Below are 16,142 nucleotides of genomic sequence, written 5' to 3' on the forward strand. Positions count from 1 at the left end.
CAGACCTTTCACTGAACATCACCCGGAGCAGATTTCTAATCTATGATAAAGGACTTTTGGGTAAAAGAGGCTGGATGATGCATAAATGTCATTATAGCCAAATTTTACCCACAAATCTGAATGAAAATAACTGGATTCACACAGAAACGCTGGCGAGGACGTCGGGACGCGAGAAAACACGCTCCGAGTAACAGATGAAGGGAGAGGAATTATCATCTCAGCGGGATTTACGCTCACTAATATCCACAGGAAACCAGTCGGAATAGTTCGGATCAGCGAGTGGGTGTTTGTGGGCGGCAGCTCTGAACACATCTCCACATCTACAGTGAGGAGAAAGACTGGGATGAAGAGGATGAGGGTGGGCTTAATGGCAGCTCCACTGGGAGCAGATAAGCAGAGTAAAAAGGAGGTTATCATTAGGGGGGAGCGCTATCTGAGCGTCACAGCAGAGTGACGATGAGCAGAGCAAATGAGGACACGAGAGTCCGACTGAGCCGGAGCAGGTCACCCTCAGACCGCCTCGGACCAGTTTACCCCCCTCTGATGTCCACGAATCGTCCAGGGCGCCTCAACATTAGAAACCAGAAGCGGAACGACATGATTTAAAGGTCAGAAAGTGAGATGCAACCTCGGAGGAGGGAGAATATGAAGCGTGTTAGAGAGGGAGAGAAGAGAGAGGGAAGGAATGTGAGGAGGAAGGAAAGAAAGGAGGGATCAGACGGGAGGAACGAAGCACTCGAGATACACAGCCGAGGTTAAGAGGAGTCTTCAGAAGTCCTTCTGATCTGTCCATCTCTGAGGAGGAGCAGGAGGAGGAGCGTTCACTGCTCTGATTCCTCCTGCACAGAGAGGAGACGTCACGGGATTGGTTTACTGGATTTCAAAACAAAAATAAGACGTTGGGCTTAAAGAGACGATCAGCTGCTGTGTTCTGTCAGGTCAAACTCGTGCCGACACTCTCACAGCGTCGCCTGTGAATGCTTTTAATACGTTTCCTGACAAATCAGTCGTATCTTTAAATTCCACCTTTGAAATCACATCTTGCCCTCATGCGGCCCGCGCCTCGTCCAGTGACAGCAGTGTCTGTTCAGCAGGGCCTGATGGTGGAGGCTGATGTTCTCTCAAACACATGAAAACATTAAGTAAACAACCCTAAAATGAGTCTGCTAATGTACCCTGACAGCATGCCCAAACAAATTCTTCGTGCAGTCACTTTAACATTTTCTCAAATGGGGAAAATGAACGTAAAAGAAAAAAAGCCTTGGGTGCCCAAAAATAGAGCGCACTAAAACGGGACTAAAAGCATATTTTGTCCATTAAAGCGCTTTGATACGATCAGGTTCACATTCAGCCACTGCAGCAGGGTGGGGGTTCAGTCTCTGGAGATCTACGGAGAACTGGCTGTTCCCAAACTCTCTGATACAAGCAGGGTGGATCACAGGAGGAGGGGGCGGGGCCTCTGCGTGAGCGCCACGGAGGAGAGAATGAACCAAACAGGGGTGAAGCTAGGAAGAAAGCCCAAAAGACCTTCATCTTCCCCCTCTCTCCACCCATCCTTTGCAGTGACGCCCAGAGCTCACACCCACTCTGCAAACCACATGACCCACACGTCCAGATGTGTTTCATACACTCCAAACACTCACACTCACACCCTTCAGGTGACCGTTAACTCAAACTGCAGGCAGACAAAACTGAGGCGGGAGAATATTTTCTGCCCCGTTTTGCTGCAATCTTGTCAAACGTGCACATTTAAACAGCTGTAATGATGCTTGTGGTTACAAAAACACAGAGGTCCGTGTGAACACGGCCTCCAGCCGTTTCAGCTCAAACTGAACCCGTCAGGACGATTATCCAGGAAATGCTCATCAGCTTACTGTGACTAAAGCACCGGGGCCAGTATTAATTGTTTAATCTTAAAAAATGGCTCATTTGGACTTTCACTGGAAGCTCCACCCACACCCAGCCAGGTGTTTTACCTGAGCACAGATTATTTGTGCCCAGCCAGATGTTGAGTTTGTTTAAAAGACAGCTGCAACAAAAGTTTCATTAAATCAAAAACACTTTCATTAACAAAGCCTCGGAGTTACTGAGTTAATATTTTCATATTAAATGATCTTCCAGCTCCATCCGTGAGCCCACAGCTGACAACAACCAGGCGTTATCACGCAGCGTTAGCGGCTTCAGCGGTCACTGTCCTGGCGTGATGCGAGTCTGGGAAAAGAAAAAGCTGCTTTCTGGTGAAAAACTGAACACCTAGAAATAATTTCTGCTACAACACTTCAGCAGCTTCGGTCCAAAAATATCACAGAGCGCAGAAACCTTCACACAGGAAGACGCCATCGCCGCACGCAAACGCTCGGCTCTTCACAGTCCAGACTGGAGGGTCGGCTGTGTTGTCATGGCGATACATCCCATCATATCTCCCAGGCCGGCTGCCAGACTCTCTCTCTCTCTCCCCAACCCACAGTCCTGCCCGGCACATGTTGCAGTGCATTGTGGGATGTCAGATCTAATCTCACTTCTTAGGATGATGTGTGTGTGTGTGTGTGTGTGTGTGTGTGTGTGTGTGTGTGTGTGTGTGTGTGTGTGTGTGTGTGTGTGTATTACTCATGTTGTGGGGACCTGCATTTCCAGGGTACAATGTGGGAACTTGACTTCCTTTTTCCATAAGTCATTGAATTCCAGGATGAAGAACTGGTTCAAGGTCAGGTGAAGGTTAGTTTCAGGAAATAAATGCAAGGGCAAAGTCCTCTGAAGTGATGAAAACGTGCGCGTCCCGATGATCCGACTCTTCAACGTGGGATCGCATTCCTCAACACTGCAGGTCAGCACTGACCGCCCACCTGTCGCTATGACTCACCTGTCTGCCTGACTGCAACTATGAGAAAGCTCCATGCAGCAACATGGAGGAAGCAGAGAGAGGAATGCAGTCATTATTTAAGGGAAACATTCAGAGCTGCGCAGTCTGTGTGAACATCCTGACGAATGTGCATTCAGTCAAGGACGCATAAACCCTCCCCCTCCCTGTCCAAGGTCATCCAAATCATTTTGTGTGACGCCAAGTGTGTCAGTGGGTATTTGTGGGTAAGGAATACGCTGGTGTAAAGCTCCTTAATATCTGTGAGCGCGCAACCGGCAGCTGTGTGCTGAAGCAGACAGCTCGCTACTAAAAACACTGTATCAAGGGCGAAGATTTGGCATGGACGGAAGGGACGTGTCCCCACCAATAATTTGATCTATTCGAGTAAAGAAAATCAAACCAGATAGAAAGAAAGAAAAAAAAAAAAAAAAAAAAAAAAAAAAAACGATCTGTCAGCGTCTCATTCACCCAGCGGTGCATCCTGGGTGAATGATGCACCGCTTCCTTCCTTCCGTTTCTAATTTTGATTGAAACTGTCAGAGAAAACGGAGCCTCGAGCAGCCAGGACATTAGTTTACAGAAGCTGTACCACGTCCAGCAGAGACTGGACAGTATAGATGGAAAACAAACATGGCAGCAGTTTATCTCAGTCAGCGAGAGGAGCAGGCATGTGTTCGGCTCCTTCACATAGTGGACATTGAGTTGTTGTGTCCATGTCTGTTGCTGTAACAGTAGTTCATGTTCAGAATAAAAGATCCCAGCTCACTGATCTGATCGGGGCAATAGTGCCTGAGATGTTACATAATGTTGCTGAGAGATCTTTTACTCTGTGGTCATCTTAGACGAGTAGTTTATGGACAAAACCCAGCAGGTCATTCAGTGTTCCCTTAGTGCCAAAGTATAACAGATGTTGGTGTAGTATAACTGAAGTAATGTTAAGTCCTTAAAGTCATATTCTTTTATTGTCATGACTGTATTTGAAGCTGTTTTTATTTTTGTATGATACCTGATTTATATGGAATATGGCTGAAGTAAACTAAAGTCTAAAATACTTAGTCAGTCATTTGTTTAATAGTAATTTAACATTTTATAATTCACATATAAAACTATGAATTGTAATTTTAAATGGTTTAAAAGCAGGTAGAATAGCATATTTCTCCTTTTATCAAGACTTTAGCTCTGCTTTCAATACGATACTCCCGGACAGACTAATAGTTAAACTGCTAGAAATCGGACTTCCTTCCACCACCTGCCGCTGGATCAGAGACTTCCTCTCAGACCGTGTACAGAGAGTTAGAGTGGGGCCTCATCTTTCCTCAGCCCTCAGCCTCAACACTGGCTCTCCACAAGGCTGTGTACTGAGTCACCTACTGTACACTCTGTACACACATGACTGTGTTAGTTCCCACCCAGACAACACAGTCATCAAGTTTGCAGATGATACCACCGTGGTGGGGCTCATCTCAGGGGGAGATGAGACTGCGTACAGAGCTGAAGTTCAGAGGCTGTCAGATTGGTGTGCAGACAACAACCTGGACCTCAATACCACCAAAACAAAAGAACTGGTAGTTGACTTCAGAAGGAGGAAGTCCGAGCTGCAGCCTGTCAGCATCAACGGGGAGTGCATGGAAAGGGTCTCCAGTTTCAAGTTCCTGGGTGTGCACATAGACACAGACCTCCAATGGAGCTCTAACACCTCTGCGGTCTTAAAGAAGGCCCAACAGCGTCTCTGCTTTCTGAGAATCCTCAGAAAAATGGACCTGAAGAAGGAGCTGCTGACCGTCTTCTACCGCTGCTCCATTGAAAGTGTGCTGACATATTGCATCGGTGTGTGGTTCTCCAGCTGCACCACAGCACACAGAAGAGCTCTCCAGAGGGTCATCAATATGGCCCAAAAAAAAAAAAAAAATCATTGGACATCCTCTTCCCTCCCTGAAGGACCTGTACAGCACTCGCTGTCTCAAGAGGGCACGCAGCATCCTACGGGACTGCACACACCCAGGACGCCGGGTGTTTGAGCTGCTGCCGTCTGGCAGGAGGTTCAGGCTGCTGAGGTCCCGAACAAATAGACTCAAGGACAGCTTTTACAACAGGGCAACAGCCCTGATCAATGTAAATAGCTGACCTGACTGGATACCTCCCTGGACTTTTTTTTTTTTTTTTTTTTTTTAAGGGGGGACGTAACAATGTTTAAAACAATAATAATATTTATATTTATAACAAGGTGCAATAATAATTAATGTGCAATAATAACAGTGTGCAATACAAATACACTTATTCTTCTTTTTTATACTAAGTTAATATACTGTGTTGTGTTGTTTGTTGCGTTGTGTTATATGTAGTGCCGACGTAGGATAGTTCTCCAATTTCATTGTACTACTGTACTATGTATGACTGTGCAATGACAATAAAGAGTTATCTTATCTTAAGAAGCAAAGACAAAAAGGAAAAAAAGAAAGAAACAGGGCTCCGTGGTTGGATCATCCGTCCCCACCAACGACAAAACCAAATCTACGCCCTTGCTCTGCATACATCCTTAAACTAGTGGGGCCCAAGCTTTTTTTTTGCTAGGCCCCCTTTTGTTGTACAAGGAGAATCAATCATCACACACGTCCATACACCTCGGCACTTGTGCAGGTGAAACTAAAGGGCAGATTTGCTTCACCATATTTTCTAGTCTTTGGCTTAGAATGAAGGTGGTTTGGAAACATATTTAGCGATGCTTCGTCTCCTGCTTTGCGTTTCTGTGGCCGCCCCGTCAAAAACCTGTCCATGATGCTAGCAGTGTCCAAGCGCTCTTTTTTTATTCTTTTCTCTTTTCATACCGCCCCCCTGCAATGGGCCCCTCGGAATATTATGGGCGTGGCCTCTTTGTCAGGGGGTGACATAATATGGTTAGACTAAAATCTAAACATCATGTTTGTAGAATTATTATTTCATTATTTTGTGTAAAAATATTTGAAACTACAAAAACTACAAATAGCTAAAATATCACAAAACAGTTACTTTGTAACTAATAACTGACCTGTTACCAACAAACTGCAGTAAAACATGCAAACTTCCATTCTGCTCTCCACGTAGCATCGACACAACCCTCTCCAGCTGTGTCTATGCTACGCCGCTATTACCCCGCCCACTTTGGTCCAGCTTAAATTGTTTTTCTGAGGTTTGTTTTTTTGAGTTTCAACGTTTCTAAAAATGTGACACGCTGAGACATCTGTGTGTTTTCAACAGAATTAATGTCGTCACATTTTCTGGCCTCGGCGTGGCCAGAAGTCAGTCTCTCACACACACACACACATACACACACATCCCATCAGGATGGACAATTCCTGGAAACTGAGATCAAATCTACTCGCTTGCCTTTTTTTCCTCCCTCTGATGTTGCTATGGCAATAAAAAGGCTTACATCAGTGACCTACACCCTTCTCATCACCCGGGTGGAGCTGTAACACAAGCCCTGATGATGTCATGCATTACATTACGTGTGTGTGTGGTTAATGTGCATGTGAGATTTTATTTCAGTAACATGTCTGTGCTTTAGTTGGTGTACAAAGAGATTCCATGGAAAACAATTAGTATGAAAAAAGTGGAATTTGAGTCATAAAAACATTTTATTATGTGTGAGATGAGCTTTTACTTTGAAAAGTGTGAGAGGAGACATTAATCAAGCAGCTTCGCTGCAGCTGAGTGTTTTAAAAGCTTTAGATGGTACGTTTCCTCGGCCTTCGAAGTCTGTGGCGAATCTCAGCCCATCACAGTGGCTGAGGTTACAGAAAGCTCCTCAGAGCTAGCACAGAAACAACGCCTCAGCTTTCTTTCACTCCTGTGTAGACGGAACTAACACGAGTAAATTAACCAGCCGCAGTTTAACAGATGATTCGTGTTGGGAGTGCTGGGGGCGGCTCCACAGTGGTTTACTCGCTCGCCCAGCGTGTGGAACTGCAGATCTGATGTGCCGTTCGGTCACAGGCTGGGGAGCGAAGGATAAAGTGCAAGTTCACGCAGATCACATGACAGCAGAGAGTCTGCAGAGCTTCAGCCCGGAGGAAGGTGGCGTTCCACTTTCGCCTAATCGCTCATTTCCTGTCGGCGTCTGCAGGCCGACCCCGCCCTCGTAGCGCTGCCTCAGGGTGTGCACACGATGCATTCACAGCGTTTATATTTACACACACCCACAAAAAAGACATTTACACACCACTCAAACTCATTTCCCATGATGCCGAGCAACTTAGACTCCATCCACCACCAAGAACATCCCGGGATTTGAACCGGCAACTTCAACAAACCTCAGAGACACACACACACACACTCTGCAGATGTCAGGTTAGTGTGCAGCCTGAAAACATCTGGAGGCCTTACAGTGAACATTTCATTTAATAGGAATGTGTGTGTGTGTGTGTGTGTGTGTGTGTGTGTGTGTGTGTGTGTGTGTGTGTGTGTGTGTGTGAGAGAGAGAGAGAGAGAGGAACGCCTTTGGCTACATGGAAATCAAATTAAATGGAGTCCTGCTGAAGGTCAGTGCAAAATGCATGTGTGTGTGTGTGTGTGTGTGTGTGTGTGTGTGTGTGTGTGTGTGTGTGTGTGTGTGTGTGTGTGGGGTATTTCCTCTCAAACTGTTACATGGAACACACACACACACACACACACACACACACACACACACACACACACACACACAATGAATGGTCATGACGTTAATCACAGCCTCTCAAACACTAACCTGTTGTATTCTGCTACGTCTACGGTGGCCCTGAAAGCTCAAACACAGCAGCTACACAAAAGCAGGAGGTGGTTTCAGAGTCTTCCTCATTACACCAACTTTGAGCAGCTCTTCCTCATGTTTTAGCTCCAGAGAGGAAGATGAAGGGCACTGAGCTGCTCCTCCTCTTCCTCTCCGAGGTGCATTTAAGTGGAATAAATGGGAAAAGCCTCCATTTAACATGAAAGGAAAACCAACAATGAATAAAAAGCTCAACTTTTATCTGCAGCGAAGACAAAAACAGCTCATCTGTGACTCTGTTACTAAAACTAAATTAGCCTTAAATTTTCTCACTAAGGAATGAAAACGATCCTTTAAACTTGAAAGCGTCAGTGCTTTGACTTATTGTTTGACTATTATGACCAATAATTAACGTGGTGAGATCTTTCCCTCTCCTGTGCTGGGCCAAGTCACTCGCTTGCATTAATTCACACCCATGTGAGCCATGAAAACGACGTCTCAAAGCGACGCTGCAGGTTAACGGACTAAGCTAGTGCTCAGCAGTGCTCTGATTGGACGAGCTGAGCAGATTTCCCCTCTGTCGCTCGCTCAGCCGTGCTGAGGTTTTGTACGAGCTCTGCAACTCTGACACTGTCGGGGCTGAAAACCCGTTCGTAGCCACTTTTTCTTCTTCGTTGGTCTCTGCAGACAGCGCAGCTGGCGTCAGTCCTTTAACCTGCTCTCTGCTGCTCGCCTCCTCACCTTTCCGCCGTCTCATCAGACGCCTGTGAAACCAATTAGCCGGCAGAGAAACTGCAGCGTGACAGATCAGAGCAGAAGCTCAAAATCAGATGTTTTACGTTTACGCACTTTTATTTTTCCGTCTCCTCGTCTATCAGGAATAAACTGACGAGCTTTTTGGAAGCACAGAAATGGAAAATATTGCTGCTGCACATCAGCGCAGGCTCTTCATAAACGCTCCTCTCCACATATTTTATTCATGAGATCTCAGCTTGTGCGTTTTTCCTTTTTAATCTTGGATGGAAATTTACTTCGACATTTATGAGCCGAGCAGCTTTGGCTTCTGTCACCTTTTAAAAACTTCATTTCAGATCCCAACAAATCCCGGAGCCTCGGGAGGAAGTGAAGGACCAACCGAACCGAGATTAGAAGAAGGCAGAGACGCTTTAATCCAAACATCTTTCATCACACCGAGTTTCATGTGTGTTTGACCCCCGCTGGGGTCAGACTGCTCCATGTAAGCCCCCCCACCCCCACAAGTAAAATCCGTATATGAATATGGAATCACAGCTTTGATGCTCGGGTTCGATCACACTCGAGCGTCGCACTGAAACTAAAGCTCGGGTCTGTCTGCTTTACAGATGCTCTTATATAAACGTCTGTTTTCAGTTAATGATTTTTGCATCTGTCATGTGAAGATAAAGAATCTGGTTATTGTGAGGACTTCCTGTTCCTGCTCTCAGGATTCACATGGCAACAGTTTAAAACCTGAGGTTTTAAATCGAAACATTTCTCTACGCAGACGTCACTTTAGTAAGACGTCACTTTCAAAGCGTTACATTAACCGTAGACGTTGCATGTAGATTACTATCAGTAATCTTTAAACAATAAACTAAAAGCTATGAAAGACTTTAAAATGTTTACAACACGTAAAGATTTTATAAAGACCTTAAACTTAAGAACAAGATTTTACTTAAAAAGAAATTTAAAATACTTTTTTTTAAAATACAATCATTATTTTAAAAACTAAAAGCTTTAATTATAAAATAAAGTTTCTGTAAATTCTTAAAAGTTTAATGTGCATTTAAAAGTTGCACTTTAGTAAAAGTTTTCCAAAAATTCTACAAGCTCGGTTTAAAGAGATTTCCTTAGACGACATCGTTTGAAAATTGGATTTAAAAGACTTTGTAGACTTTCTAGTAGACTTTTAATTACCCGCTTTACTTAGTGTTAAACTGCACATAATCTTAAAAAGATGTTTTACATTCAATAGAAAATTCAAGAGCTTTCAGTTTATGTTAAACATTATAAAACCTGAATTTTAAGAACTTTTATTCAACACGTTCATTTGAAAAACTTTAAAATCTCTACTTTACATTGACTAAAAGATTTGAAACTTTAAAGCTGCACACAAACATTTTATTTTCAACGCTTTATGCTCTTAAATCAAAACTGGAATTATTCAGTTTTTTTGTTTTTATAAACACATTTAAATACATTAAAGTATTTCACATTGAATAAATCTTTCTCTAAGTTTGCATTAATGAGACGTTCTAATAAACCCACAGTCCTCACTTTACATCAACTAAACGCTTTGATTTTTTTTTATGCAAACAGCTTCACCTGACTTCTGTGTTGCAGCTCCACCTCCACCTGCTCCGTGTCTGCAGGTGAGACTGCGCCCGTGTGCAGCACAGCGAACGCTCCGAAGCGTCCGACTAAATTAAACCAGACTTTTAGACCCAAGCTTTAAAATCTGCGGCGTCGTGGTGAAGGTGAGCGCCGCTCTCACAGACTTTCTATACTTAGTTGAAGCTTCGCCGCTGGGAAACAGACCCTCCTCCTCCTCCTCCCTCTGTCCAACTGCTCCACTTCCTATCTGCGGGACACTTTCCAGAACATTCCTGCGTCCCTCCTCGTTCTCCTCTGCTTTCAGTTTTTACAGCTGGTATGTTTAATTCCTGTCCTCCTTCATCATCATCACCTACTCCCATCCCCACTGCCAATCACGTCACTTCATTTTAACTCGGTCCACTTTATTTTAGTAATCTGATTACTTGTTCTCGCCTTGTTTCCTGCTGAGGTCACGCAGCATTAGCTTTAACTATGAACACAAACACGGTGTGTCGCGTTTGACGCCGCTCGCCTCACCACCTCCTGTTCTCCTCCCCCTCGTTCTCCTCCCTCAGGACCACCTCCCTCCTGGTTTTCATGCAGCTCCCTCCTCTCCCACGCATCCTTCCTCACAGCATCAAAATCGAGTTTTCTCCACACCCATCTGAAACTCTATCAGCTTCAAGTTTAAGCCTCAGAGTCGTGAATCTCTGACACTGCACTGCTTCAGTGAAGAAGGTGCAGTTTAAGCTCTTAAGGAGAAGCAGAAAAATGCAAGGTAAGAAGGAAGGATAAGAAGGAAAGGATGCATACAGGTAAGTGTGGTGAAGACAGAGAGGAAGGATGACTGGCCTCGTTTCCTAAAATAAAGCTCACCTCTTTGCTCTTAAAGGAACCTAGTTTCATCGATACTCCTGCTGCTCTGCACTACAGCAGATCAGCTGAGCATTAAAGGATGTGGGCAGATTTATGATGCATGGATCTGCACCAACCAAAGAGCAGATTTGAACTCTAAGCTTTGGACAGCATGTCACTGCTGATGTTTGGCGCTGTAATGCAGAACAGGAAGGAGGCCTCTGCGTTTCCTCGTTACATCCAAACCAGCAAATCAACCTTATGACCAATCCCAGAAACACGTCGACATTTAAAAAGACGCCGTGCGTGCCGTTTCCACGTTTCCCATAAACGCACCTCCTTCATCTCGTCACGCGCTTCCTCGCCATCTTTGGAATGAAACATCCTGCGATGGAGGTCGTTACTTCTTTTTAAAGGGCCAACGACTTTGGCAAAATTCAGACCAAACATCAGCCAGATTTCATATTTCCTGAATACAAAGAGTTGATATTTCTGAGCTTTTTACAGAGAAACACATCCTGAATTCAATGAATCGGACTTTTCTGATATTATGAATGTCTCTGGGAGGAAACGAGTGACACGGCATAAAATATTCAACAAACTGAAATCGTCTGAACAGCAGGAGACGATCAAACATGCTGCAAATAATCTGCCATAAACACGATTCCTAATGATCCCCGTCTGTAAACATTCACCCACTCAGGACCAAAATCCTGACCAAACACCTCGTTCTCCTGCATTTATGCTTCAGATTCAGATCACATGACCGCAGGCTCCTCCTCCTTCATCTGGCGACAATGAAGTCAGAGCGGCGTCCCTCTGTCCTCGCTATGCAAACAACCCGACGTCTGAGACGCACTCTGTCAACTCCGTTCTGCACTAACGAAGACAGAAACACTCGGATCTGTTTACAGGAAGGAGCTCGGAGAAGAAACGACAGCAGGAGGGACGGAGGCCACAAAACGTGACGATTCAGACCAAAGGCGGTCTGAGGCGGACGCGTTCGACCGCACGAATAACAGCGGCTTAAGTGAAGTTATCAAAAGTGCACATTAAGAAGTGAGAAATGCTTTTGTGGACAGTTTCCTATGAGTTTATGGTTCAATGTGAATCCAACAGACGTTTACTTTATAAAGTCTGATCCAAATCTAAAGGCATGTTTAAAGCCATCGTGTACTCCAGTCTCAGCTGCTGGTTCATGATGATGAACACAAAGTTTTCCACATTTAACCAGAACGTCTACATCAGCATCATCATGCACGGGTTCAAAACCCTGAGACGATCACAGGTCAGCAAGTCGAGGAAACGGGAAAATGTTTGAATACAAAAACCAGGCCTCAAACTAAAAGCTCCAGGATTGGAAACGTTTCCTTTGCTTAAACATGAAAAGAGGTTTTTGTTTGGTGAGCAGAGACAACAGGAGGACGCACAGACCGCTCGGGCTCACATCGGCGCTCTGACACAACGGCAAAGACAAACAGGAAGTGCTGTGCATTCAAAGACAAAGTCAACACAAACCTGCTGAACTCACCACCGGTGCCTCCATTCATGAATACGACTGAGCCAAACATTTAAAGGAAGTTCTGCTGACGCCACCTCGTAGCGTTTTCGCTTCGCCTGTTATGCAGTCGTGCTCCTACAACGCAGCGAGCTGAAGACACAACTGTTTAATATTGATGGAGCTGGAAGCGTGGGACTCGGACGCTGCAGCAGAGCTGATGACTTACAGCTCGGATCCCCCCGCCGTGTGACGCCGAAACCCACATCATCACCGCCGCCCACACTGCCTCAGAGGCATCAGCGGAGGAGCCAAAACGCACCCAGAAGCATCGTCGGATCTCCATCAGGAGCATCGATCCACTGAAAGTGTCCCTGCAGACCGTTAAAACATCCAAACGGATCGAACCAAGAAACAAACCAAGCGAGGACTTCCCCTCGTTACCAGCTTCACTTCATTTAAAGGTCTCAGAGCCACCTGAGCTCTGACCACGAGGACGCGGCAGAACCTGCTTTCACCACCACTTTCTTTCTATCCCATGTAGGGCTGCCACAAACGACTATTTTGATAGTCGACTAATCAGATCATCATCCATTGGACGTAAAAGTACAGCTTATTGCACCAGCAGCATCTGCTCTTATATAACTATCATTAGCTTACAGCTTTAAGTGTTTCAGGTCTGTGCTAACTAAAAATAAAGACAAAAAGATAGTTTATTAAATTTTAATGAAATTTGCAGATTGTTTCGGTGAAGTTTAATAAACTCCTTGCTATCTAAAATATAACAGGACACTGGAGTAAATTCTCGAGCATCTCACACTTCTGATAATCAGCTGTCTGCTTGACGTTTATTCAGCTGTGTAAAAACTATAACTTTAATCTCAGCCAAACCGATTTACTCAGGAACAAATACAATACTGAAAAAAGCCAAACAATAACATTGTTAAGTTATCTAAGTGACTCATATATCATGTTTAACCTGAGTAGTGAAAGACAGCGGTGGGGTTGAAAACGATTTGCCGGGAGTCCGGTGCTCTCACGGCGCTAGTGACCTAGCCCCCGGCTAGCTATCGAGCTAGTGGGTAACAGACGTCTCCGAAAACGTCGGAGCGCTTTTGAAAATATGTGGTGTCTTGATAAACTGAGCAGATATTTGAGGTTTACACAGCTACATTCTCGCCTGAAAATATGTTAAACGTTTATTTTGTGACCCAGAAAGAATAATAAGAGTAACATTAAAACTAACTAGCTGCCGCCATTGTTGGAAACTGAGCTGGGCTGCGCTATGAATTCTGGGACACAGCTTCTTCTTCTTCGGGGTTTAACGGCAGCTGGCATCCTTGTACATGCAGTGCTGCCATCTTCTGTTTCAGTCCGTTATTACACTCTTAAATCCTGCTACTTATTCCTGCGTCTTTTGGGATCACAAACCTTCAAACGACGCGTCGACTATTAAATCAGTCGACGATTTTGATAGTCGACTAATCGTGGCAGCCCTATTCCCATCACCTTTTACCTTTTTCGCTCACACAAAGCGCACGATCAGCTGTGGGGCTGTGTCTGAGCTGAGGGTGGTGTCTGGGTCGAGCACACAGGCAGAACAGAAGCATCACAAAAACTGGCTAAAAATGAGAGATTCTTAATATCCAGAAACAAATTCAGTCACTTAAAAGTTAAAAATCAGGGATCGGCTTGTTTATTCGCTCACTTATGAGGCTTTTAGTTGGAAACCAGCCAGGCGGCCCAAACTAGACCGGCCCAGCAGGGTACACCAACCTTAGACCGGCGGATTTTTATCATATACGCAGAAACATTTCTCAAACTTCACAATGGGCAAAATTTCCATAACGAAAAAAGCAAAATCACAAAAATTTAGTTCACATTAAAAGTCTGTTTAACTGTTCCCATCACAGCTGAACTCTGCTTGCCTTCATGTCCTGTTCATATCAAACATGACCAAAGTCCCTAATAATGAGCTGAGCCTGCTTAAGCTCTCAGTTTCACCGTTTTTTTGGGGTTTTTTCCCCCCCATTCTTGGATCTGTGTGACATCACAGAGACAGGATATGCCTAATATGGCTCTCCCAGACAAAGAAGCCCCACCTCCTCTGCTGTTCAAATCAAGAGGCAGCCAATCAGGAGAGTTTGTGTAAAGTGAAAAATCAGTGCTAAAATGGCTTTAAGTGCAAGATAAAGTAGGATTATTCTGAACTGACACTCATGCAAAGCTGGTCTAACACAATATAAAACGTGGAGAGAATACTCTGGTGAATCGTCTTTATAAAAAGTACATTTACTATAAACTTGTCAGATTTTTAAGTGGTTTAAATGTTACATTTTGATCATAGGCGGTCCTCCAGGATCCCCACACCCCCCGTGGTATTTTAAAGGGAGTAAAATAAAACTGGTCATCCTCAGTGGAAGTCATCCAAACATCTATCAGTTTCCTTTTGCTTATCCAGAGCCGGGTCACAAGCCCAGCAGGGCGTTCCAGAGGAAGGTTTTCCAGCTGAGGAAGGGATCTGGGAAATGTTGGCACTAGAACTGACTGGAGGAAATCACGTCAGTGTGAAATATGCTTTTCCTCGAGCATCGGTTAACTGTGAGGATTACGATCTTACTTACACGCCAGAAAGGAAAACTCTGGCTGCGTGATTCAAAATTTTTTTTAGTTCATGTTTGAATCTTTTAAAAGATTTTAGGGTTGGAGATTAACTTTTTACTGCCAACACGGCGGCGTCCTTGAGCCTCCCAGTGGGAACAAAGTATGAAAAGCAATAATTTTTATCCCTGAAACAGCAGATTTAGGCTGAAAAGGTGCAAATCTCCATCTCTGGTTTCACTGCAGCTCTTTGTTAAAGCAGCAGCAGCCTGACAACTGCTCCACACCTCACTGTGATATTATAAAGGCTCCGGTCAACAAGTTGCCAAATGTTTCCCAGTTGCTGCATCAGAGAAATGAGGAGATAGGTGGGGGAGGATGAAGATAAGGGTGAGGAGAAGCAGGGGAGGAGGAGGAGAAAGCAGGGTGAGGAGAAGCAGTGAGGACAGATCAGGGAACGAAAAGATTAGGAGGAGAGAAAGCAGCACTCGGCCTGTATCTGATTACATAATTGCTTCAAACAGGGTCTGCGCAAACAGCAGCAGTCCACGCAGAAACACCTCCACGTCCCCGAACTTCATTTAAGCCCGCAACGTTAGAAACACGTCACACTCCTGCACAGAAACAGCAGAAATACTGCAGACATCTGAATTATTAAGACGCAACGATGAGCTGTGAGGGGAGAGCAGCGGCGCTGGGCGGGACAGAGGGACGGAGTACAGAGAAGGTCACTCCAGAGAAGCTGTGGGAACGTCCTGCTGTTTGTTTGCTCTGAGGTCGACCACGCCTGCACCACCATCATCATCATCATCATCCATCAGGAGAGCGGGGACAAACAAACCCTCCATCAGCTCCGACTGAGCCGTGAGAGCTGCAGACTTTCACCAAAACAACAACCACCACCACCACCACCTCCTCCTCCTCCTCCTCCTCCACCACCACCAGCAGCAGCAGCAGCTCCTGCGCACCATGCACAAGTTCAACGCCACGATGGAGAACATGGCGGGGGGAGGGGGGCGCACAGACACACGGGGAGAAGACGTCGCTGCCCGGCTCGTCTTTGCACCAACAGCCCCGCAGCTGTGGAGGTTAACCCGAGAGAGGCAGACCGGGGCTGCACTCACCTGGAGACCGACGGAAGCGCAGTGGAGTCCCGCTCGGAGCGAAGGACGGACGGGCTGCTGAGAGCTCGGAGCACGAAGAGCGCAGAAGCACAGTCCTGAAATCCACCAATCCTCCTCCTCCTCCTCCCGCCCTCCGCTTCAGCCCGG

General features: G+C 45.3%; 1 protein-coding gene across 4 annotated transcripts in view; it reads right to left on the reverse strand.

Moving 5' to 3' along the window:
- The window catches only part of LOC147315708 (spectrin beta chain, non-erythrocytic 1), a 101,762-nt gene extending 85,620 nt beyond the window's left edge, over positions 1-16,142 (reverse strand). The window contains exon 1 of one of the 4 annotated variants that reach the window (XM_086258698.1): positions 15,996-16,142. The gene's annotated coding sequence lies outside the window, so the exon portion shown is untranslated. Of the gene's footprint in view, positions 1-2,319; positions 2,339-9,926; positions 10,077-15,995 lie in introns of those variants that run through there. The other 3 variants (XM_086258703.1, XM_086258699.1, XM_086258701.1) reach the window with 3 other exon arrangements.

Source organism: Aulonocara sp. 'chitande type north' Nkhata Bay, linkage group LG13 (assembly GCF_057382095.1).
Source record: "Aulonocara sp. 'chitande type north' Nkhata Bay isolate Kocher_YH1m ecotype deep benthic linkage group LG13, A_spYH_male_GT1.1, whole genome shotgun sequence".
NCBI lineage: Eukaryota > Metazoa > Chordata > Actinopteri > Cichliformes > Cichlidae > Aulonocara > Aulonocara sp. 'chitande type north' Nkhata Bay.